The sequence below is a fragment of the Peromyscus maniculatus genome, chromosome 2 (genome assembly GCF_049852395.1).
Source record: "Peromyscus maniculatus bairdii isolate BWxNUB_F1_BW_parent chromosome 2, HU_Pman_BW_mat_3.1, whole genome shotgun sequence".
Taxonomy (NCBI): domain Eukaryota; kingdom Metazoa; phylum Chordata; class Mammalia; order Rodentia; family Cricetidae; genus Peromyscus; species Peromyscus maniculatus.
This window is the reverse complement of record NC_134853.1, coordinates 64,760,753-64,784,032: the sequence shown is the minus strand read 5'-3', so window position 1 is coordinate 64,784,032 and position 23,280 is coordinate 64,760,753. Positions and strand designations below refer to the sequence as shown.

The window sequence follows — 23,280 nt, the reverse complement described above, 5'->3', positions numbered from 1 at the left end:
CTTGTCCCAATCAGAACTGCCATGATTAAAAAAAAAATTACAGCAGATGCTGGTGTGGATGTGGGGACAGACAGTTACTCACTACTGGTAGGAGAGCAAATTTGTGCAACCACTATGGAAATCAGTGTGGAGGTTCCTCAAAGGCTGGAAATAGAGCTATATCATCCAATCTAGCTATACCACTCAAGTATATACCTTAAAGACTCTGTATCTTACTTCAGAAATACTTGCTCTTCCATGTTATTGCTGCTCTATTTTCAATAGCTAGAAAATGGTACATTTACACAATGGAATGTTATTCATCTGTTAAAAATGAAATTATGACATTTTCAGGTAAATGGACGGAATTGTAAATAATTACTCTAACTGAGGTTACCCAGACACAGAAAGATAAATATCACATTTTTCTCATATATGGTTGTTAGTTTTGGATCTTTAGATGTATGCTTATTTTGGAATTCACAGAGGTTAGAAACTTTTAAGGGGCTTTTCTTTCAAGGAAAGGGACATAGAATACAGAGCTATGGAGTAGGAAGGCAATGGAAGACAAAGGATTAAATGGGGTGAGTATTGGGAAGGAGGGCAGGATAGAGGAGGAAATATGGAGAGGGACAATGAACATTAAAGGCCTTTTGAAAAAGCCACATGGAAATCTATTACTGTAGAAGCTTCTTAAACACATACATAAACACCTATAAAAAGTTTAAATGGTCTTACTCTATAATGGAGGAACAATATCCCAAATACATACTATGTGCCAGCAAATAGAAATCCTATCAGCAGGAATGGGTCACCTCTTTTTGAGTTGTTGGCCAGTGGAGTCCCATAGATACTCTGAAATATTAAAGGCTATTGTCAATGTTCTTGGTTATCCTCCAGCTTGATAGTAAAACCCAATTCTGATGGTACCACATAGTTGAGCATCACAGAACAGGGAGAAACGAAGCATGTATTCACCTGGAAGCTCATTCCTGCTAGCTGTCCTTCATAGTGCTGGAAGGTACTATGCACCTACTGAAGGGAAAAAACAATCATCAGCCTTATCCAATTGTAACAAAAGCTATCCAAACAGGATATGCCCATTTGTGTAACAGTGGCATGAATGTGATGGGGGTAATCAACCATTTTCTGATTGGCTTTAATCCCCATTCTTGAGATGGAACCCAAACCTGACATTGTTAAAAGGGCCAAGAAGCTGTTGCTAGATGGGTCATAGGCCCTAGGGGAGAACCTAACATTATTTTTCTATTAAGTGGCTACACATAGAAGCAACAGTAAATGAACACAGCAGCAGATTGTATCTATATATTTATTCATTAATGTATGTGTAACAATAATTTTTAAAGTCCACGAATTTGAGAGAGAGCAGGGTAGGGCAGGAAGTTTGGAGGGAGGAGAGAAAGGAAGGAGTAAAGATACAAATGCAACATGCATATATACAATATACAAAGTAAATTAAAAATATTTTGTTAAAACAGCCAAGCAGATATATTTGTAAGCCAGGCTGTGGTGGCACACACCTTTAATCCCAGCACTCTGGGGGAAGAAGCAGGTGGGTCTTTGAGTTCAAGGCCAGCTTGGTCTACAGAGTGAGTTCCAGGGCAGCAAAGGCTACACAGAGAAACCCTGTTGTTGGTTGTTCTTGTTCTTTTGGGGAGCCTGGCACCCAACTCCCAAATCAATCACACATGGAGGCATATTCCTAATCATGAATGACTGACCTTGGTTTGGCTTGTTTCTAGCCAGCTTTTCTTAACTTATCCCATTTACCTTTTGCCTCTGGGCTTTTTCCTTTTCTTAACTCTGTAATCTTACTTTCACTCTTACTTTGTGGCTGGCTGTGGCTGGGTGGCTGGCCCCTTGCATCCTTCTCTCCTTGTTGTCTTGCTCCTTCTTTCTCTTTCCTCCCAGATTTCTCCTTCTATATATACTCTCTGCCTGCCAGCCACGCCTATCCTTTCTCCTGCCTTGCTATTGGCCATTCAGTTCTTTATTAGACCATTAGGTGTTTTAGACAGGCACAGTACCACAGCTTCACAGAGTTTAACAAATGCAACATAAACTTAAAATAATATTCTACAACATTCTGTCTTGAAAAACATTGTAAAGGCTTTAAAAGAAAATAAAAATATCAAAAGAATGAGGTAGAGAGGAAAAGAGAAGAAGGAGGAAAAATGGAGAGAGAGGGAGAGAGCTTTGAAAGATAGAAAAGGTAGTAAAAATGGATGTAAATAAAGCAGACTCTTGTTCATGACAGTTTCTACAGCAAGCCATGGTTTATCTTCTTTTATGTTTACACCATGGGATACCATGTACTGAACTAAGACGGGGAGGTGAACTAAAACTGAATGGGTGTCATAATTTTTTTTCTGAACAAATAGGCTCAAATTGAGAATTATATATCAATAATCCTGTCATATCACAACACACTGGGTTATTCACAATAAATCTCAATGATGATTAGCATAAAACATCTTGCATACAGGTGTGTTTTTATGAAACAGTAAAACCACAACAAATCTTAAAAGTTACACTAGGTTGAGTATTTCTTATTTGAATTTCTTAGGACCAGAAGTATTTTAGTTTAGTTTGGACCTATTAATATTTAAATATGCATAATGAGTTATACTGGGAATGGGACCTAAATCTAAATATGAAATTCATTGTTTCATAAGGTTTCATTGACACTTTATATACAAACCCCAAAGGTGGCTTCATACAGTATTTTTAGTGCCTGTGTGATGTGGCTCATTACAGCGGGTCAGGTGTGGAAGATTCCTCTCAGGGCATTATGTTTGTATTTGAAATGTTTCCAATTTGGGGGCCTTTTTTCAGCATTCCTCTAGGGTCTGCAGCATGCTAGACAAGCACTCTGAGTGTTTTCAATTCATATTTTTGGATGAGGAATTCTCTGCTTGTATTCACTAAAAACACTTTGCCCAACACAAAACCATGCAATGGAGGCATATCCTCTGTGTAAGACAATTTGCTACTGGACGTAAGTAGAAGAGAAAAATGCCAGGTGCATAGTAGCTGAAAATAATATTCTGGAACGAGAATGGGAGGACTGGGGGAAGGCCAATTCCATAGATGTTACAGGGAGGCTGAAAAGCAGGCGGCAAAACAGCCAAGAGTGGTGGAAAACAGGCCAGGGGAGAGGCAGGACACAGCAGACACCAGGGTCAGGGTGACAGGTTCACAGCACAGGGCCCCATGGCAAGACTTAAAGAGTGTGGTAGTGACTGTGGGACAATGGACAGGGAGCCAGGAAAGACATGAAAGAGTGCTCAGTTACCTGCAGAATGTCCAAGACATAAAACGATCTAGAAGAGCCTTTTTAAATCAGCACCAATGGGATTGGAGTCCTTAAAAGGATCCGAGTCAGGTGGGATGGGGAGAGAGCAAGCTGATTTCTGTGATTCGCCCCATCTATGAAGTCCGTAGGATGGGAGACACACTGAGAGAAGACCAATCATGAAAGAAGCAAATTTGAAGAAAAAAAAAAACCCACAAAAAACAGTAAGGCATGGGAATGCTCCATTTGGACAAGTTTTTCTTTCTTAATGTATGAACACACAGAGATGAAGAATAAGGCTGGAGGGAGGCTGGTGTGAGAGCAGGTTAGCAACAGCTTGTGCCTTCAGGTGGCTGAGTATAAAGTTACGAGCCCAAGTGTATCAGTCGGCATTAGAAAGAAAGGAGAAGACAGGCCATGTTTACTCTCCCCAGGTAGCCTCTCCTCCAGCATGAATACTTGAAGTATTGTCATTTGAATGTCTGTGCAGACCCATGTAAATATTTGGGTGTCCTGCATACTCTTCGAAGCCATTTGCATGCTGGCATTTGAGTTTCCTGAAATGACCAACCTAAAGGATACTTGGAGAGCTCTGGATTTAACAGTGAGTTGTTGGTTTAAGGAGGTAGAGAGTGGGGAGGGAGGGAGGGAGAAAGGGAAAGAGGGAGAGAAAATATGCTGTGGATGGCCCTGAGATCAGGACAGAATCTTTTCCGTGAGTCACACTGTGTTCAAAGTTCCTGCAGCCCACTCTGCGGGCACAAGAACATGGGGAGTTACTGACTAGTAGCCAGGCCTGTAAAATTCTTTTGATGATGCTGTGAGAAGCCTGGGGGTACTCGCTGTGAGGGAGGAAGTAGGCATAGTTCACTTCCTGGTGTCCACAGAGCTCTGCTAACTTAAGAGGTCATGAGCTGTGGACCAAAGGCAGAGCTGTGTTGTTGGAACAAAATCCACGGTAAGACATTTTGTGTGTCCTTTGTAGTACCTGGCACAGTACATACTGACAAAAGAATGGGTGTGTAGAAGCTTATTCACGATTACCTCTAACAGTGATGATGGCTATGGTGAGCACTTGTCCAGCAGCCCACAGATGACAGCAGGGAACCAGGAAAGTCCTGGCATCTTGTCTCTCTGGCTGCACAGTGGTAGCACCAGTATGCTGTGCATAGGAGTTTCTAGGTAGCATAAGCAGCCTCCAAGGGACAACCAGAGAAAGATGAGGGCTCAACCCCAGACTGGTGCTTTCGTGACTTCTGCCTAGTGTTAGCGCCAAGAACCAGTCATGGGGCCTGTATTAGTCAGGGTTCTCTAGAGGAAGAGAACAGAGAGAATGAATATATGATCTCTAATAAATTATATATCTGCAACTCTAACAAATCACATATATGTATACACATATTGTCCAACTAGTCCAACAATGGCTTTCTTCTGACCGGAAGTTCAAGAATCTAGTAGTTGTTCAGTCCACAAGTCTGGTTGTCTCAATATACATCAGAATCCCAAAGAAGTAGGTTCTAATACCAGTGAAGGAAGAATGAGTGCCAGCAGGCAAAGAGAGGGAGACACTGGGCTTGGCATGGGTTTTTGAAACCCTAAAGCCTACCCCCAGTGATACACCTCCTCCAAGAAGGCAGGCCTACTCCAAGGACACATCTCCTAATTCTTCTAAGCAAACAGTTAACTGGAGACTAAGCACGTGATGTATGAGACATGGTGGCGGGGGGCAACATTCTGATTCAAACCACTACAGGGCCATAGTGTGATCATCTGTAAAATGCTGATACTAACTCCCTTAGAGGTTTTCTGTGAGGAAGAAATGATAGAGAAATTTTGAAGTACTTAACACAGCATGTGGAAAATTTCTGGCTACAGACAACAGCCTTGTTTTCCCATACTCTCAGCCAGAACACCATGAAACAAAATGTACAGTGTTTACAGAGTCCAGTCTAGCTCCATAGGTGAATGCACAGTGTGGTTATGACAGTCCTCTGACTTAAAGAATATGATTGATCGTGAAGATAAACTCCAGTGCTGTTGGCCTGGATCAATACACATCAGGAGTAATGATGCATTGACTTCTGGGTAATGAGAGAAAGTTATGGTGTTGTGACTATATTATGGCTTCTTGGACTCTTTATTGCTTTCTCCGTGCATTAATATAATAAGAAGCATGAATCATTTGCTTCTGAGCTGCAAGAAGCCAGAGGCTGGGGTGTTGATCATTTTATGTCAGGAAGTCATTTCTGAAAGAAAAACAACCAGGACAGTGCAATGGCATTTACTGACAAGTGCTTTAAATTTGCAGCTTCCCACACGGAGGGGGGGGGGGGATTTATCTCTGGGATCATTTGGCTTCTGTTTGGGAAGAACACACATGTTAGAAAGAAGGCACACAGCCAGTCTAAAGTGAGAAGTAAAGGCCAAATTTGCAAGAGTGAATTATTCCATAAAATGTTTCCCTTTTGTGCCTACTATGTGCTAGACTTTGTCTTGACATTAGAGAATAAACATTTGTGGTATAGATCCTATATGTTATTAAGACCATCTTGTTGCAGTAGCATATTGAGTCAAATGCATGTATACTTGGGGAACAACATGAAAAAATAGCAACTTTAGTGACAGATCAGTTAGAATATTCCCAGAGCTCAGAGGCATAGGTCTTAACATAGGCTCAAAGAACAATGTATGTCCCTTGGATTTTTCCATACCTCAGATTATTAATGCTTAAGTGGCAAATAGAAATTGTATATGTATTCTATTTATGACACATAACATATAATTTTGATGTATGTACATATTCTGAAATGATTGAATCAGATTAATTTTATCCACTATCTCATATATTTATTTTTCTGATGAAAATAATCTTCTCTTCAAGCTATTTTTAAAGATATATATGTAAATATATACATATAGTCATAATGCACTATAATAATCCCCAGAACTTATTCCGCTCAGTCAATCACTGTACTCTCTACTTCTATGGAATTTGGATTTTTCAAATTCTATAAATAGAGATTATACATTAATTTTTGTGTGTGTTCTACTTTTGACTTATAATAATGTCCTACAGATTCCTTTATGCTGTAGAAAGAATGATGAAATTTCCTCTTTTACTTAAAGCTGACAGTATTCCATTGGGGCCTTTGCTTATTCTCTAGTCATTATTATAATTTCTGATATTGAGTTGTATGAGTGTTTTATGTTTTAGCTATTAAACCTTTAACAGATGCAAATTTTATAAATATTTTTCCTGATCTTTCCTACTAAACCTAATACTTAGGCTGCCTTTTAATTTTGCTTATTGATGGTGCTAAAACTACTGTTTGTTTTTACAGTACTAACATATTTTCATCAATGAACAGGCTTTCTTCAAGTTCAGTGGGTTGTGGTTAACACAGAAACTCAACAACTGATCTCAATGTAGAGAATAAGAGTATGTGGAATGCTCATCCACAGATGGGATATCTATATCACACCAACTCAAGGCTCAAGGTACCAGAGTGGAAGAGAAGATGTCAAGTTTTTAATAGTCAGAAGCTGGAGACCAGAATGAAACAGTGTCTTCCGGACATTACAGGACCAGTGGATTCATAAACTGTAAGCAACCGTGGTTGTCTTTCAAGATCTTCAGAAATTCAGAGTAGTCAACATTCTAGTATGGAGTGGGAAGAGGTTGATGGGCCCTTACCCTTAATTAAGAAACCATGGATAGTCAATAGTTTTGGGAGAGGAGAGTCAGTTTTTTTTAAGGGTGTGACTCTTGGTAATCAACCATGATCCAGCAGGTGGCCCTATCCCAGCAGTTCTCAACCTTCTTAATGCTGTTACCCATTAATATAGTTCCTCATGTTGTGGTGACCCCAAACAGAAAATTATTTCATTGCTACTTCATAACTGCAATTTTACTAGTGTTATGAATCATAATGGAAATATCTGATATGTAACCCCCAAAGGGTATCTACCCACATGTTAAGAACTGCCTCTACACCTAGGGAATATATGTAGAGCACAACTTGGAGTTGATGGATTATTGAGAGAGAGACAGAGAGAGAGAGAGAGAGAGAGAGAGAGAGAGAGAGAGAGAGAGAGAGAGAGAGAGAGAGAGAGAGAGAGAGAATGAGAATTAAGTTGGGTTAAGGAGGTAAGGGCCCTAAAGGAATTGGGGGGGGGGGATACATTGTGTGAAGTTCTCAAAGTATTAGAAAAATATTTATAAGTAAATAAAGCTAAAAATTCTTATAGAGATAAAGATCTTGGTGATTTCATGTGGCAATGGTAATAGTTTTTATCAATGGCCAAAGGGAACCTTGGATTTCAAGAGTTTATTATGGGATAGAGTTAGGAAGAGCTCTGTGCACACTGTTGAGTGAAGTCCTGGTAGAAATAAATCCCCTGCATGAACAGAAGTTTTCTTCTGAAGAAAATTCCTACTTTTGATTTCTAAATTCCACTTCTGGATGTCTCTGCACTGCTCTGTCAGTCCTCGTGGGGAGAGAGCGAGTCCTCTGGAAAGTCCTAAAAGTGATATAGTGATCCCTCTTCTCTAAATAAGGTCTTTCATTCTGTCTCTTTGTGTTGATTTGGACTTTCATGTTGAATCATCTATTTTCCCATGCTCCTTCTAATTAATTTGCTAGGCTAAATTAGTGCCAAATAAATAATGAGTTTCCAAATTAGCTGACACCATAATGGAACAGAGATTTAATTAATTTACTAGCAAGGGCCTCTACAGACAATTGTATGTTCATAGCATAAAATGATGGTATTTATTAATGTTGAAACTTTTCTTAATTTAACAGGTTGCTTTAATAACCAGACTTTAATATGGAAATCCTCTCATTTCCATTGAAATAGTAGGCTTCAAGTCATGCAAAGAACGCACTGACAGTACAATGAATTTCCTATAAAATATTTGATTCAATTTATTTAGCATATATGTATTGCCTAAGGATTCTCAGTAGTTTTCAGGAATTCTTTACTGATACCTTAGTGCTATAATCATACACAAAAATCTACAGAATCTTCCATTCATTGGATTGTCAGGTTGAAAGCTTTCTTCCATACCAGGCTAAGTGAATGTCAAGTACTACGTCATAATTCAGTGCTATGTCAGTTCCTTCCATGTCCCTAAATGGATATTTACATATTAGTGATCCCCATAGATCCCTAGGTGGTAGGGACTTCCCAATACCTTGGTAGCATATCTTTTGGTAAATATGTACCAGGAGCTCTAATTTCCTTCTGTCTAAAATATAGATATTGCAGGAATATTTTCTTGTATATCTTTTATATTAAGTCCACTGAATTTATTTAGAGGATCAATCAGATTGTGGTCATGAAAATACCAGGTTCCATACAAAGAATTAAAACCAAAGTAAACTTGGATAAATTACCAAACTCTTTAAGTAAAGTCCACAAGAAGGATCTTATGCTTTATTCATTTATTAATATATTTTTGTTTATTTATTGTTCTTGTTTGTTTTTATATCCTGGCCACAGTTCTCCTCCCTTCTCTCCTTCAAGTCTGTCTCCCATCCCGTTTTCCCCCTCTCCCATTCACTCTTCTTCCTCTGTTTCTCTTCAGAAACAGGCAGGCCTCCCATGGATATCAGCCAGCTATAGTATGCCAAGTTGCAATGAGACTAGGTACCTCTTCTATTAAGGCTGGATGAGGGAATCTGGTAGGAGGAAAGGGTCCCAAAAGCAGGCAACAAAGTCAGAGACAGGCCTTGCTCCCATTATTAGGAGTCCCACAAGAAGATCAAGCTACACAACTGTAACATATGTGCAGAGGGCCTAGTTCAGTCCCATGCAGGCTCCCTGGTTAGATGGTTCTATAGGTTTTCTTGTGGTGCCCTTGACTCTTCTGGCTCCTACAGTCCTCCCTTTCCATCTTCTGCAGGATTCCTGGAGCTCAGCCTAATGTTTGGCTGTGGATCTCTGCATTTGTTTCCATCAGTTACTGGGTTAAGCTGCTCTGTTGACAGTTGGGCTAGGCGCCAGTCTATGAGTATGGCAGAATATCATCAGGAATGATTTTGTTGACTTTTTTTTCTTGCCAGTTGCATTTGGTTCTATCCTAGGTCTCTGGGCTATCCCACCTCTGGATCCTAGCCCCCAGGGGTGAGCTCTCTCTATCCTAGGTTTCTGGACTTCCTGTCTCTGGAACCTGGCCCTCAGGTATGAGCTCTCTCTCTCATGGTATGAGTCTCAAGCTGGCTAGTCATTGGTTGGTCACTCCCACAATTTTTGTGCCACCTTTACTCCAGCATATCTTGTAGGCAGAACGAATTGTAGGTGGAGGGTTTTGTGGCTGGGTTGGTTTACAAGTTCCTCCACAGGAAGTCTGGAGTAGTTACAGAAAATGGCCAGTTCAGGTTTCTGTATGCTAGGAGTCTTAGCTATAGTTGCCTCACAGATTTCTGGGAGTTCTCATTGCATTAGGTTTCTAGTTTGCCCCAGAGATGCCCCCCCCCAATTCCAGTTTTCTCTCCCAGTAGTTTCCCCCTCCATCCTCCCTCCATATGATCCCTCCTGTTCCCATCCCACCCCCTCATCTAGATCCCTGCCCCCAATGGTAAAGTCTGTTCTATTTCCCCTTCACAATGAGATTCATGTGTCTTGTGTCCTCCTTGTTATTTATCTTCTCTGGGTCTGTGGATTGTAGCATGATTATCCTTTACTTTATGACTAATATTCACTTATGAGTGTGTACATACCATATTTGTCTTTCTGGATCTTGTTTACTTCACTCAGAATGATTTTTTCTAGTTCCATATATTGCAAATTTCATAATGTCATTTTTTTTAGCAGCAGAGTAATACTCCATTTTGTAAATGTACCACATTTTCTTTATCCATTCTTTGGTTGAGGGACATCTAGTTCGTTTCCAGGTTCTGGCTATTATGATTAAGGCTGCTATGAACATAGTTGAACAAATGTCCTTGTGACATGGTTGAGTGTCCTTTGGGTATATGTCCAGGAGTGGAATACCTGGGTCTTGAGGTAGATTCACTCCCAATTTTCTGAGAAACCACCATATTGATTTCCAAAGTGGCTGTGCAAGTTTGCACCCCCAAAAAGCAGTGGAGGAGTGTTTCCCTTGCTATTCATCCTCACTAGCATGAGCTGTCACTCATGTTTTTTATCTTAGCCATTCTGACAGGTAGAAGATGGAATCTCAGAGTGTTTTTGATTTTCATTTCCCTGATGACTAAGGATGTTGAACATTTCTTTAAGTGATTCTTGGCCATTTGAAATTTCTCTATTGAGAAATCTCTATTTAGATCTGTACCCCATTTTTTTAATTGGAGTATTTAGTTTTTTGATGTGGAGTTCTTGAGTTCTTTATATATTTTCAGTATCAGCCCTCTGTCAGATGTAGGGTTGGTGATGATCTTTGCCCATTCTGTGGGCTGTCCTTTTGTCTTTTTGACAGTCCCCTTTGCTTTACAGAAGTTTTTCAGTTCCTTGAGGTCCCATTTGTTAATCGTCAATCTTAGTGTCTATGCTATGGGTGTTCTGTTCAGGCAGTTGTCTCCTGTGCCAATACATTCAAGGCTATTCCCACTTTCTCTTCTGTCACTTTCAGTGTATCTGGAATTTTGTTGAGGTCTTCAGTTCACTTGGACCTGAGTTTGGTGCAGGGTGATAGATATGGATCTATTTGCAATCTTCTAGATGCTGACATCCAGTTAGACCAGCACCATTTGTTGAAGATGCTTTCTTTTTTTCCCCAGTGTTCATTTCTGGCCTCTCTCTATATAAAATAAATCAGGTGTCCATACATGTGAGGAGTTATGTCTGGCCCTTAAATTAGATTCAATTGATCATTATGTCTGGGTTTTTTTGGCCAATATCACTAGGTTTTAATGACTAGAGTTCTGTAGTACAGCTTGAAATCAGGGATGGTGATAACTCTAGAGGTTCTTTTATTATACAGGAATGTTTTAGCAATATTGAGTTTCTTGTTTTTCCATATGAAGATGAGTATTGTTCTTTCAAGGACTATAAAGAAATGTGATGGAATTTGGATAGAGATTTCATTAAATATATAGACTGCTTTTGGTAAGATGGCCATTTTTAATATGTTAATCCTATCAATCCATGAGCATGTCAGATTTTTCTATCTTCTAACATCTTCTCCAATTTCTTTCTTCAAAGACATGAAATTCATGCCTTACAGGTCTTTCACTTGCTTGGTTAGAATATATCAAGAGATTTTATATTATTTCTAGCTATTGTGAAGGGTGTTGTTTCCCTGATTTCTCTTTTAGCCTGTTTATTGATTGTATATAGAAGGGCTAATGATTTTTTAAAATTTTATAATTAAATTAATTTTACATATCAGCCACGGATTCCCCTGTCCACCCTCCTCTCCTCCGCCCCTGCCCTCCACCCAATACATCCCCCATTCCCACCTTCTCCAAGGCAAGGACTCCCATGGGGATTCAGCTCAGCCTGGTGGATTCAGCTGAGGCAGGTCCAGTCCCCTCCCCCCTTCACCTAGGCTGAGCAACGTGTCCCAGCATAGGCCCTAGGTTCCAAAAAGCCAGCTCATGCACTAAGGTCAGGTCCCAGTCCTACTGCCAGGGGGCTTCCTAAGTAGTTCAAGCTCACTTATCCAGAGGGCCTGATCCAGTTCCAAGGGGGCTCCTCAGCTATTGATTCATAGTGTTTCCACTAGTTTGGCTATTTGTCCCTGTGCTTTTTCCAATCATGGTCTCAATATCTCTTGTTCATATAATCCCTCTTTTCTCTCACCGCTTGAACTCCTGGAGCTCCACCTGGGGCCTGGCCATGGATCTCTACATCAGTCATTGGATGAGAGTTCTAGCATGACAGTTAGGGTGTTTGCCATCCTATCACCAGAGTAGGTCAGTTCGGGCTTTCTCTCAACCATTGCCAGTAGTCTATTGTAGGGGTATCTTTGTGGATTTCTGGGGACCTCTCTAGCACTTTTGCCTCTTCCTATTCCCATGGGGTCTTCATTTATCATGGTATCTCTTTCCTTGCTCTCCCTCTCTGTTCTTAAGGCAGCTGGAATCTCCCGTTCCCCTAAGCTCTCTTTCTCCTGACCCTTGCCCTTCATTACCCCCCTTCACATCCAGTTTGCTCATCACAGCATTTCTCTGTCATTGGGCGATCCCTGTGTCTTTCTTGGGGTCCTGTTTTCTAGGTAGCCTCACTGGAGTTGTGAGTAGCAGTCTAGTCATTCTTTGCTTTACATCTAGTATCCACCTATGAGTGAGTACATACCATGTTTGTCTTTCTGAGTCTGGGTTACCTCACTCAGGATGACTTTTTCTAGATCTGCTACACCAACTCTAGTGTCGTCCGTGTGACATGAACAATTATGTCAATAATAGCGGATGGTAGATAAGTGTCCCATGGGACTAAGCTCCCTGGAGGTCCCTGGCAGAGTGCCCATGTTATACCTCCTTCTCAAAGAAGATGTACTTCACAGATCATGACCTCCCTGGGCTATGGGTTCTGTATAACTGCTTTTCTGATAATGTTCTAATTAATCTATGAAGCACAGCCAAAATTAATGAATGCTTGGGTTGTGAATTATGGAGGAAAGGGGAAGCTAGACATGGATCTTAATCAGATACAAGTACAAGAGTCCATATTCCAGCAGGTAAAAAGGTTTTATATTAGAAGAGATGTGTGGTGAAAGAACTAAAGAAAGACTTAGAGAGGGTCTGCAGCATCCAAATTGGCTAAATGGGCCAGGAGAACCAAAAAAGAAAAAATGTATAATGACTGCTGGGATAAGATAAAGGACAAGATTGCAACCACAAAAAGTCTTTACAAGTCTAGGGACTGTACTAAGTTTAAAAACCACAGACTGCTCTTTGGGTCATAAAGTTCTTGTGCATGAAGGGATATGTCTAGCACCGATTAATAATTGTGTGCTTGCTGTTTTTTAAAGATGATGTAATTAAATTATTGCCAAGCTCTTGTTGTTCCTTGTATGACTTAATAGTTTTCTGTATATAAACTACTGATTTACAAAAAGTAAAATTACAACAGATTTAAACTACTTCTGAGTGTGTTGTCGGTCTGTCATTCACTGAATCCTTGCCTATCTGACTACCCAAGTCCTGGTTCTCCTACGGTCATGGTACCCCCGATGGGCCAGTCCATGGCATAGATCCATCCATTTGCCTGCAAAACTCATGATGTCATTGTTTTTCTCTGCTGAGTAGTACTCCATTGTATATGTATCACATTTTATTTATCCATTTTTCAGTTGAAGGGCATCTAGGTTGTTCCCAGGTTCTTGCTATTACAAATAATGCTGCTATGAACATAGCTGAACATGTGCCCTTGTGGTATGATTGAGAATTCCTTGGGTATATGCCCAAGAGTGGAGGAGTCTTGGGGGAGATTGATTGCCAATTTTCTAAGAAAGCGCCATATAGATTTCCAAAGTGGCTGTACAAGCTTGCATTTTCACCAACAGTGTAGGAGTGTTCCCCTTGCTCCACATCCTCTCCAAAATAAGCTGTCTTCAGTGTTTTTGAACTTAGACATACTGACGGGTATAAGGTGGTATCTCAGAGTCGTTTTGATTTGCATTTCCCTGAAGACTAAGGATGTTGAGCAATTCCTTAAATGTCTTTCAGCCATTTGAGCTTCCTCTATTGAGAATTCTATGCTTAACTCTATAACCTATTTCTTAATTGGACTCTTGGGCATTTTGATGTCTAATTTCTTGAGTTCTTTATATATTCTGGATATCAGCCCTCTGTCAGATGTGGGGCTGGTGAAGACCTTTTCCCATTCTGTAGGCTGTCGCTTTGCCTGGTTGACCGTATCCTTTGCTCTACAAAAGCTTCTCAGTTTCAAGAGATCTCTGATTAATTGTTTCTCTCAGTGTCTGTGCTACTAGTGTTATATTTAGGAAGTGATCTCCAGTGCCAGTGCATTCAAGACTACTTTCTACTTTCTGTTCTATCAGGTTCAGAGTAACTGGATTTATGTTGAGGTCTTTGATCCACTTGGACTTAAGTTTTGTGCACAGTGACAGATATGGATCTATTTGCAGCCTTCTACAGGTTGACATCCAGTTATGCCAGCACCATTTGTTGAAGATGCTTTCTTTTTTCCATTGTACACTTTTGGCTTCTTTGTCAAAAATTATATGTTCATAGGTGTGCGGATTAATGTCAGGGTCTTCAATTCGTTTCTATTGGTCTACATGTTGGTTTTTATGCCAGGACCAAACTGTTTTTATTACTGTAGCTCTTTAGTATAGCTTGAAGTCAGGGATTGTGATGCCTCCAGAGGTTGTTTTATTGTACAGGATCCTTTTGGCTATCCTGGGTTTTTTGTTTTTCCATATGAAGTTGAATGTTGTTCTTTCCAGGTCTGTGAAGAATTGTGTTAGTATTTTGATGGGGATTGTATTGCATCTGTAGATTTCTTTTGGTGAGATTGTCATTTTTACTATGTTAATCCTGCCTATCCATGAGCATGAGAGATGAGATCTTTCCATTTTCTGATATCTTCTTCAATTTTTTTCCCAGGGACTTAAAGTTCTTGTCATACAGGTCCTTTGCTTGCTTAGTTAGAGTTACCCCAAGATATTTTATATCATTTGTGGCTATTGTAAAGGGTGATGTATCTCTGATTTCCTTCTCAGCTTGTTTGTCAATTGTATATAGGAGGGCTACTGATTTTTTTGAGTTGATCTTGTATCCTGCTATGTTGCTGAAGGTGTTTATAAGCTGTATGAGTTCCTTGGTTGAATTTTTGGGGTCACTTATATATATATAATCATGTCATCTGCAAATAGTGAAAGCTTTACTTCTTTCTTTCCAATTTCTATCCCCTTGATCTCCTTATGTTGTCTTATTGCTCTAGCTAGAACTTCAAGTACTATATTAAATAAGTATAGGGAGAGTGGACAGCCTTTCTTTTTTTCCTGATTTTAGTGGAATCGCTTTGAGTTTCTCTCCATTTAATTTGATGTTGGCTGTTGGCTTGCTGTAAATTGCCTTTATTATGTATAGGTACGTTCCTTGTATTCCTGATCTCTTGAAGACCTTTATCATGAAGGGGTGTTGGATTTTGTCAAATGCCTTTTCAGCATCTAGTGAGATGATCATGTGGTTTTTTTCTTTCAGTTTGTTTATATGGTGTATTACATTGACAGACTTTTGTATGTTGAACCATCCTTGCATCCCTGGGATGAAGCCTGCTTGATCATGGTGGATAATTGTTTTGATGTGTTCCTGGAGTCTGTTTGCCAGTATTTTTTATTGAGTATTTTTGCATCAATGTTTATGAGGGAGATTGGTCTGTAGTTCTCTTTCTTTGTTGTATCTTTGTTTGACTTGGGAATCAGGGTAATTGTAGCTTCATAGAAGGAGTTTGGTAATGTTCCTTCTGTTTCTATTGTGTGGAACCATTTAAAGAGTATTGGTATTAACTCTTCTTTGAAGATCTGATAGAATTCTGAACTGAAACCATATGGTCCTGGTCTTTTTTTGGTTGGGAGACTTTTAATGACTGATTCTATTTCCTTAGGGGTTATTGAACTATTTAAATATTTTATCTAGTCTTGTTTTAGCTTAGGTATGTGGTACCGATCCATAAAATTATCCATTTCTTTTAGATTTTCCAGTTTTGTGGAGTAGAGGTTTTTGAAGTATGACCTGATGATTCTCTGGCTTTCCTCAGTGTTAGTGGTTATGTCTCCCTTTTCATTTCTGATTTTGCTAATTTGGATGCTCTCTATCTCTGCCTTTTGGTTAATTTGGATAAGGGCTTGTCTATCTTGTTGATTTTCTCAAAGAACCAACTGTTTGTTTCATTAATTCTTTGTATTGTTCTCTTTGTTTCTATTTTATTAATTTCAGCTCTCAATATGATTATTTACTGGCATCTATTACTCCTGGGTGACTTTGCTTCTTCTTGTTCTAGAGCTTTCAGGTGTGCTGTTAATTCACTAGTGTGAGATTTCTCTGACTTCTTTATGTGGGCATTTAGTGCTATAAATTTCCCTCTTAGCACTGCTTTCATAGTGTCCCATAAGTTTGGGTATGTGGTATATTCATTTTTATTGATCTCTAGGAAATCTTTAATTTCTTTCTTTATTTCTTCCTTGACCCATTGATGATTCAGTTCAGCATTATTCAGTTTCCATGCGATTGTAGGTTTTCTGTAGTTTTTGTTGTTGAAATCTAACTTTAAACCATGGTAGTCTGATAGAACACAGAAGGTTATTCCAATTTCTTTGTTGTATCTGTTGAGATTTGCTTTGTGGCCAAGTATGTGGTCAGTTTTAGAGAAGATTCCATGGGGTGCTGAGAAGAAGGTGTATTCTTTTTTGTTAGAATGGAATGTTCTGTAGATATCAATTAAGTTTATTTGAGTCATAAAATCAGTTAAGTCCTTTATTTGTCTGTTAAGTTTCAATTTGGGAGATCTGTCCAGTGGTGAAAGTGGGGTGTTGAAGTCTCCTACTATTAATGTGTGGGGTTTTATATGTGATTTAAGCTTTAGTAATATTTCTTTTACATATGTGGGTGCCCTTGTGTTTGAGGCATAAATGTTCAGAATTGAAATTTCATCTTGGTGGATCTTTCCTGTGATTAGTATGTAATGCCCTTCTTGATCTCTTTTGATTGATTTTAGTTTGAAGTCTATTTTGCTGGATATTAGGATGGCTACACCAGCTTGTTTCTTAAGACCATTTGATTGGAAAAACTTTTCCCAGCCTTTTATTCTTAGGTAGTGTCTATCTTTGAATTTGAGGTGTGTTTCTTGTATGCAGCAGAAAGATGGGTCCTGCTTTCATATCCATTCTGTTAGCCTGTGTCTTTTTATAGATGAATTAAGTCCTTTGATATTAAGGGATATTAATGACCAGTGATTGTTCATTCCTGTTATCTTTTGGTGGTAGTTTGTGTGTACTTCTCTTCTTTGGGGTTTACTGCTGTGGCTTTATCTATTGCCTGTGTTTTTGAGGGTGTATCTGACTTAATTAGGTTGGAATTTTCCTTCTAGTGCTTTCTGTAGGGCTGGGTTTGTGGGTAAGTATTGTTTAAATCTGGTTTTGTCTTGGAATGTCTTGTTGACTCCATCTTTGATGATTGAAAGTTTTGCTGAGTATATTAGTCTAGGCTGGCATCATGGTCTCTTAGCATTTGCAATACATCTCTCCAGGTCCTTCTGGCTTTCAAAGTCTCCATTGAGAAATTGGGTGTTATTCTGATGACTTTATAAGTCACTTGACCTTTTTCCTTTGCTGCTCTTAATATTCTTTCTTTATTCTGTACATTTAGTTGTTTAATTATTATGTGGTGAGGGGACTTTTTGCGGGGTCTAGTCTTTTTGGTGTTCTATAGGCTTCTTGTATCTTCATGGGCATTTCCTTCTTTAAGTTGGGAAATTTTTTCTATGATCTTGTTGAATACATTTTCTGTGCCTTTGAGTTGGTATTCTTCTCCTTCCTCTATCTCTATTATTCTTAGGTTTGGTCTTTTCATGGTGTCCCAGATTTCTTGGAAATTTTGTGTTATGATTTTTTTTTTGGCATTGGTATTTTCTTTGACTGACAAATCCATTTCCTCTATTGTATCCTCTACACCAGAGATCCTCTCTTCCATCTCTTGTATTCTGTTGGTTATGTTTGCATCTGTGTTTCCTGTTCATTTACTCAGATTTTCTATTTCCAGCATTCCCTCTGTTTGTGTCTTCTTCATTTTTTCTATTTCCCTTTTCAGGTCTTGAACTGTTTTCCTTACCTATTTCATTGCTTTTTCATTAAGGGATGACTGTTTTCTTCCACTGTATTTTATTTGTCTTTTCCTGTAGTTCTTTATAGATTTCTTCCCATTTCTTGTTTGACTTTTTCTAATTTTCTTTATTGATTTCCTCCACTTTTTTGTTTATCTTTTCCTCAATTTCATTTTTTCTTGAAAGGCCTCTAGCATCTTCATGATGCTGTTCTTAAGGTTGTTTTCTTCTGCTTCTTCCACCTTGTGATGTTTAGTTCTTGGTGTTGGAGGAGGGCTAGGTTCTGGTGATGCTGTATTGCTCTTTATGTTGTTGTATGTACTTCTGCCTTGACCTCTGCCCATCTCCTTGTGGATTCATTCTTGGTCTTATCAGGGCCATTGGTTCAGTCAGAGCTGACAGATTCTCTATTTCAGGAAGCCTCTCTTGGTCCAATGAGAGGTGGTGGATTCTACTCCTCAGAAACCACTCTTGGTCTAATCAGGGCTGGCAGATTCCCTGTCTCCTTAGTTTACTCTTGGTCCAGCGATGGCTCTTTGTTCAATGAGAGCTCTCTCTTTCTCTGGGCCAGATGGCACTTCTCTGGGCTTGATGGGAGCTCTCTGGGCCCAATGGGAGCTATCTGGGTCAGATGGGAGCTTTCTGGGCCAGATGGGAGCTCTGTGCAGGATGGGAGCTGGGGGTTGGTCTCTAAGTCTCAGGAAGTTGAGGGGGGTCTTGGGCAGATGAGTGTGGGGACAGGGCATGTAGATTGCAGGGTCCACTGGGGGGGGGTCTTGAAGAAGGGGAATCTTCCCACCGGAGCCCTGCCTGCTGGCTGGCAACTGGGGCTGAGTTGGGCAGGTCTTCCCCAGGAATGGCTGCGGCCCAGGGAGGAAGGCCTCCCTGTGGATGAACCCAGTCACTCACCTCTGGGCAGGATGGGAGCTCTGGGATGGATCAGGGCTAATGATTTTTTAAGTTAATTTTGTATCCAGTCACTTTGCTGAAGGTGTTTATTAGCTGTAGAAGTTCCTAGGTAGAATTTTTGGGCTTGCTTACCTATACTATCTTATCATCTGAAAATAGTGATACTTTTCCAATTTGTACCATTTGAGTCATAAATGTCTGTTAGTTCTGGTATTTCTCTGTTTAGTTTCTGTCTGGATGACCTATCTATTGGTGAGTGGTGTATTAAAGTCTCCCACTATTAATTTGTGGAATTAGGTGTGTGATTTAAGCTTTAGTAATGATTTTTACAAACGTGGATGCCTTTGCATTTGGGGCATAAGTGTTCAGAACTGAGATGTCATCCTGGTGGAATTTTCCTTTAGTGAAAATAAATTTTCTTCTCCATCTGTCTGGATTGATTTTGGCTTGAAGTCTATTTTGTTAGATATTAAAATAGCTACACCAGCTTACTTCTTAGGTCCATTTGATCAGAAAATCTTTTTCCAACCTTTTACTCCGAGGTAACATCTATTTTTGATATTGAGTTGTGTTTCATATGCAGCAGAAGGCTAGATTCTGTTTTCATAACCATTCTGTTTAGAGTGTGTCTTTTTATTGGGGAACTGAGTCCATTGGTATTAAGAGATATTAATGACCAATGATTGTTAATTCCTGTTGTTTTGTTGTTGTTGGTAGTTGTAGTAGTAGTAGTAGTAGTAGTAGTAGTAGTAGTAGTATGTGTGTGTGTGTGTATGTGTGTGTGTGTGTGTGTGTGTGTGTGTGTGTGTGTGTTTCCATTCTTTGGATTTTGCTGGTGTGAGATTATGTACTGTCTGTGTTTTTGTTGGTGTAGTTAGCTTTCTTGGGTTGGAGTTTTCCTTCTATTACTTTCTGTAGGGCTCGATTTGCAGGTAGATATTGTTTAAATTGGACTTTGTCATGAAATATTTTGTTTTCTCCATCTATGACAATGGAAAGTTTTACTGGGTATTATTCTGGGCTGGCATCCATGATCTCTTAGAGTCTGAAAGACATCTTTCCAGGACTCTCTGGCTTTTAGAGACTCTACTGAGAAGTTGTGTATAATTCTCATAAGTCTGCCTTTATATATTGCTTGGACTTTTTCCCTTGCAGTTTTTAATATTCTTTCTTTGTTCTGTATGTTTAATATTTTAGTTATTATATGATGCAGGGACGTTCTTTTCTGAACCAATCTATTTGGTATTTTGTAAGTTTCGTGTACCTTTATAGGCATTTCCTTCTTTAGGTTGGGAAAATTTTCTTCTATGATTTTGTTAAATATATTTTCTGGATTTTTGAGCTAGGATTCTTCTCCTTCTTCTATTTTTATTATTCTTAGGCTTGGTCTTTTCATGGTGACCCAGATCTCCTGGATTTTTGTGTTAGTTTTTAGGTTTAACATTTTCTTTGATTGATGAATCTATTTCCTTTATCAAATTGTCAATGCCTGAGGTTTTCTGTTCCATCTCTTGCATTCTGTTGGTGATGCTTGTGTCTGTAGTTCATGCTCATTTACTCAGAATTTCCATTTCCTGAATTTCCCCAGTTTATGTTTTCTTTATTGCTTCTTTTTTTGATTTTCATGTCATGAATACTTGCCTTTACTTGTTTTGTTTTTTTCTTGGCATTCTTTAAGATATTTGTTGATTTCCTCTAAATTTTTTTGGTTATCTTTTCCTTGATTTCTTTAATGGAATTTTTCATTTCCTCTGTAAGGACCTCTATCATCTTCACAAAGTTGTTTTTAAGGTTGTTTTCTTGTGCTTTGCCTGCACTGGAATATTCAGGTCTTGCTGTGGGGGATAGCTGGGCTCTGGTGGTGCCATATTGCCCTGGATGTTGTTGATTGTGGTTTTACATTGGCATGTAGGCTTCTGGGTTTGGGATAATTAGGTCTAGGTCCTGATTTCTGAGTTTGTCTTTATTGGATGGGTGTTTTGTTTCTTGCTTTCTGTTGTCTCTTTGGTTCTCTAATCTTTGTGGCCTGGATCTCTGGTGGCTGGTGTGACCTCTGATCTAGTAGGGGATCTCTGTATAAGTTGGTAGCTGGCATTCTGGGGTTAGCTTGGTCATTGGTGCAGTAGGAAATCTCTGTTCTTCTGACTGAAGTAGTCTGCACCTGAGCAGCTGAAGTCTGCCAGAGTTGGGAGAAAGTGTGTTTTGACTTGTGTGGCCTGTGTCTGAGCAAAGGTAGTCTACTGGGGTTAGGGGTAGGGCCCAGAAGCAGGGCAGGCAATGAGCTAGGGTGACATGGGCTGAGGAATGGGTCTTTGGGAACAGAATCTGTTCTTCTGACTGATGTGGACTATGCCTGTTATTCGGACTGGTGTGACCTGTGTCTAATCAGCCTAGTTAATATTTTTATTTCACCCTTTACAATAATTATAAAGTGTCTGTGTATATAATAGAGTAACTCCACAGCACCTGCCAAGTGTATAAATAGTAATGAGAAAAATGATTTCATTAATTTTTTACCATCATCATGTCATGAAAACATATTGAATCATTTTTCTATATATGTAATATAGTTCCTGAATTGAAAAGGCTACTCTACATTGGTCTTGTCTTAGAAAATTATGGTCTTAAGGTGTTGGATGGGCATGAGGAAAAATGTCATACCATTAAGATGACATTCCATCTCCCTGATGATGTGAAATACTTACCAGTTTCATACCTACCCAGATTTAAATTATGTTCTCTTATTAGTATTAAGAAGATGAAAGAGTTCTTCAAAACTGAATTTTTTTTTTTCAGAAAGTTTTGCTTTTTTAAATAAAGTGGTCACAGGATCAACAATACAACAAAATGGGGTTCGAGGTGATTAATGATTATGATTTTGAATTATGAAAATTACAAGAATAGAGGGAAAGGAGTGTATGAACAGGGAATCAGCCTTGGATTTCTAGGAACATAAGAGAGTGAGCAAAAGATTCAGAGGGCAATGCATTAGCAAGGGTTCACTTTTAGGAGTGGAGCTAGAGAGAAAGATTTATTATAAGAATTTGAATTTACCCAGTTTCAGAGAAGAAGAAAGCTTTTCTTGGGGGTTGGGATGGGATGGAGCTTCAGGAGAGGTACCAGTCAATGTAGAAGCCAAGTACACCCAGAGGCACAATGTGACCATGCAAAGAAAGATTGTAGAGAGGTTTGTGAGAAACTGTTGTCTTGAGAACACAGTACAAGCTGAGTGTGCATCTGCTTATGCTCACACCTGTCAACATAAAGACTACCAGAGATTAATAGTCAGTGCTTTAATTTCACTGCCTGAAGCTTGGACAGGCTCCTCACTGGCTTACCGCTAACTAAACCATGTGACAATAAGCCTTCTGAAAGTAGTATTTTACAGTGTTGGCAAGTCTGCAGACACCAGCTCACCAAGCCAACCCAAAAGGTAAATAGGGCGAGAGCTGTGGAATCACAAAAGAGTGAGAATAAGAGAATGCATGCATTTACCCTTGAATCCAGTGGATGCCTGAGGAGAAGCAGGCATAGAATTTGCTAAATATGTAGAACAGAAATGGGCAAAACTGCAAATTACAAGGAACATTTCAAACCAAGCTCCAGAACTTACAGGTGGCTTTTTTTTCTACAGTAAAGTGAAGGAGAATAAAGAGTAAGTAAAGATGACTGCTATGAATCACTGAAGGTAATGCTTTGTTATATGATGGGGATTTCTGGTGAATTGTCTCGTGTTCCTAACAAGCTAAATTGTAGAGATGTTATTCAAACACAGGGTTGATGCTTCCCAAATCATCTGTGTAAGCCTGGCCTGACCTCATAGGAGAATATATCTCTATCTGTTTACAGACATGCCTCACCATGTCACATTGCGGGCTTTGGACGCACAGAGAATCTAAAGTACTTAGATAACAAATAAATATAGTAAATTTTTAAATATATTCTGTACTTGTATCCTGAGAGGTGTACTTTTGTGAAGCCAGTTTTGAGCTGAGAACTTAAACTGTGTGGCTGTCCATATGGAGACATGATCTGCATCTCATGCCTTTTCTTTTCCCCAGTCCTGGTTCTGTCTTGCATTCAAAGAGTCTACAGACTGGAAACTCTCTAGTCTATATACCCAGCCTCTGTCTAACCCTTCCTTGCTGCCCCTAGGCTTCCTTTTGCCTAAGGAGACATAGTTGATCTTCATCAGATATCTATGAGAGAGAGAGAGAGAGAGAGAGAGAGAGAGAGAGAGAGAGAGAGAGAGAGAGAGAGATCTCACAACCTGAGAGCAGTCTCAGGAGGGTCTTGGTGGGAATTTCAGATTATCAAGT

At 39.4% G+C, this 23,280-nt stretch overlaps 1 long non-coding RNA gene across 1 annotated transcript; it reads left to right on the top strand.

Moving 5' to 3' along the window:
• Positions 1–6,667: 6,667 nt before the first annotated feature.
• On the top strand, positions 6,668–22,630 carry LOC143271645 (uncharacterized). The gene is made up of 2 exons (XR_013048851.1): positions 6,668–6,898; positions 22,596–22,630. It is a non-coding gene; the product is annotated as an uncharacterized LOC143271645 (long non-coding RNA).
• Positions 22,631–23,280: the final 650 nt, after the last annotated feature.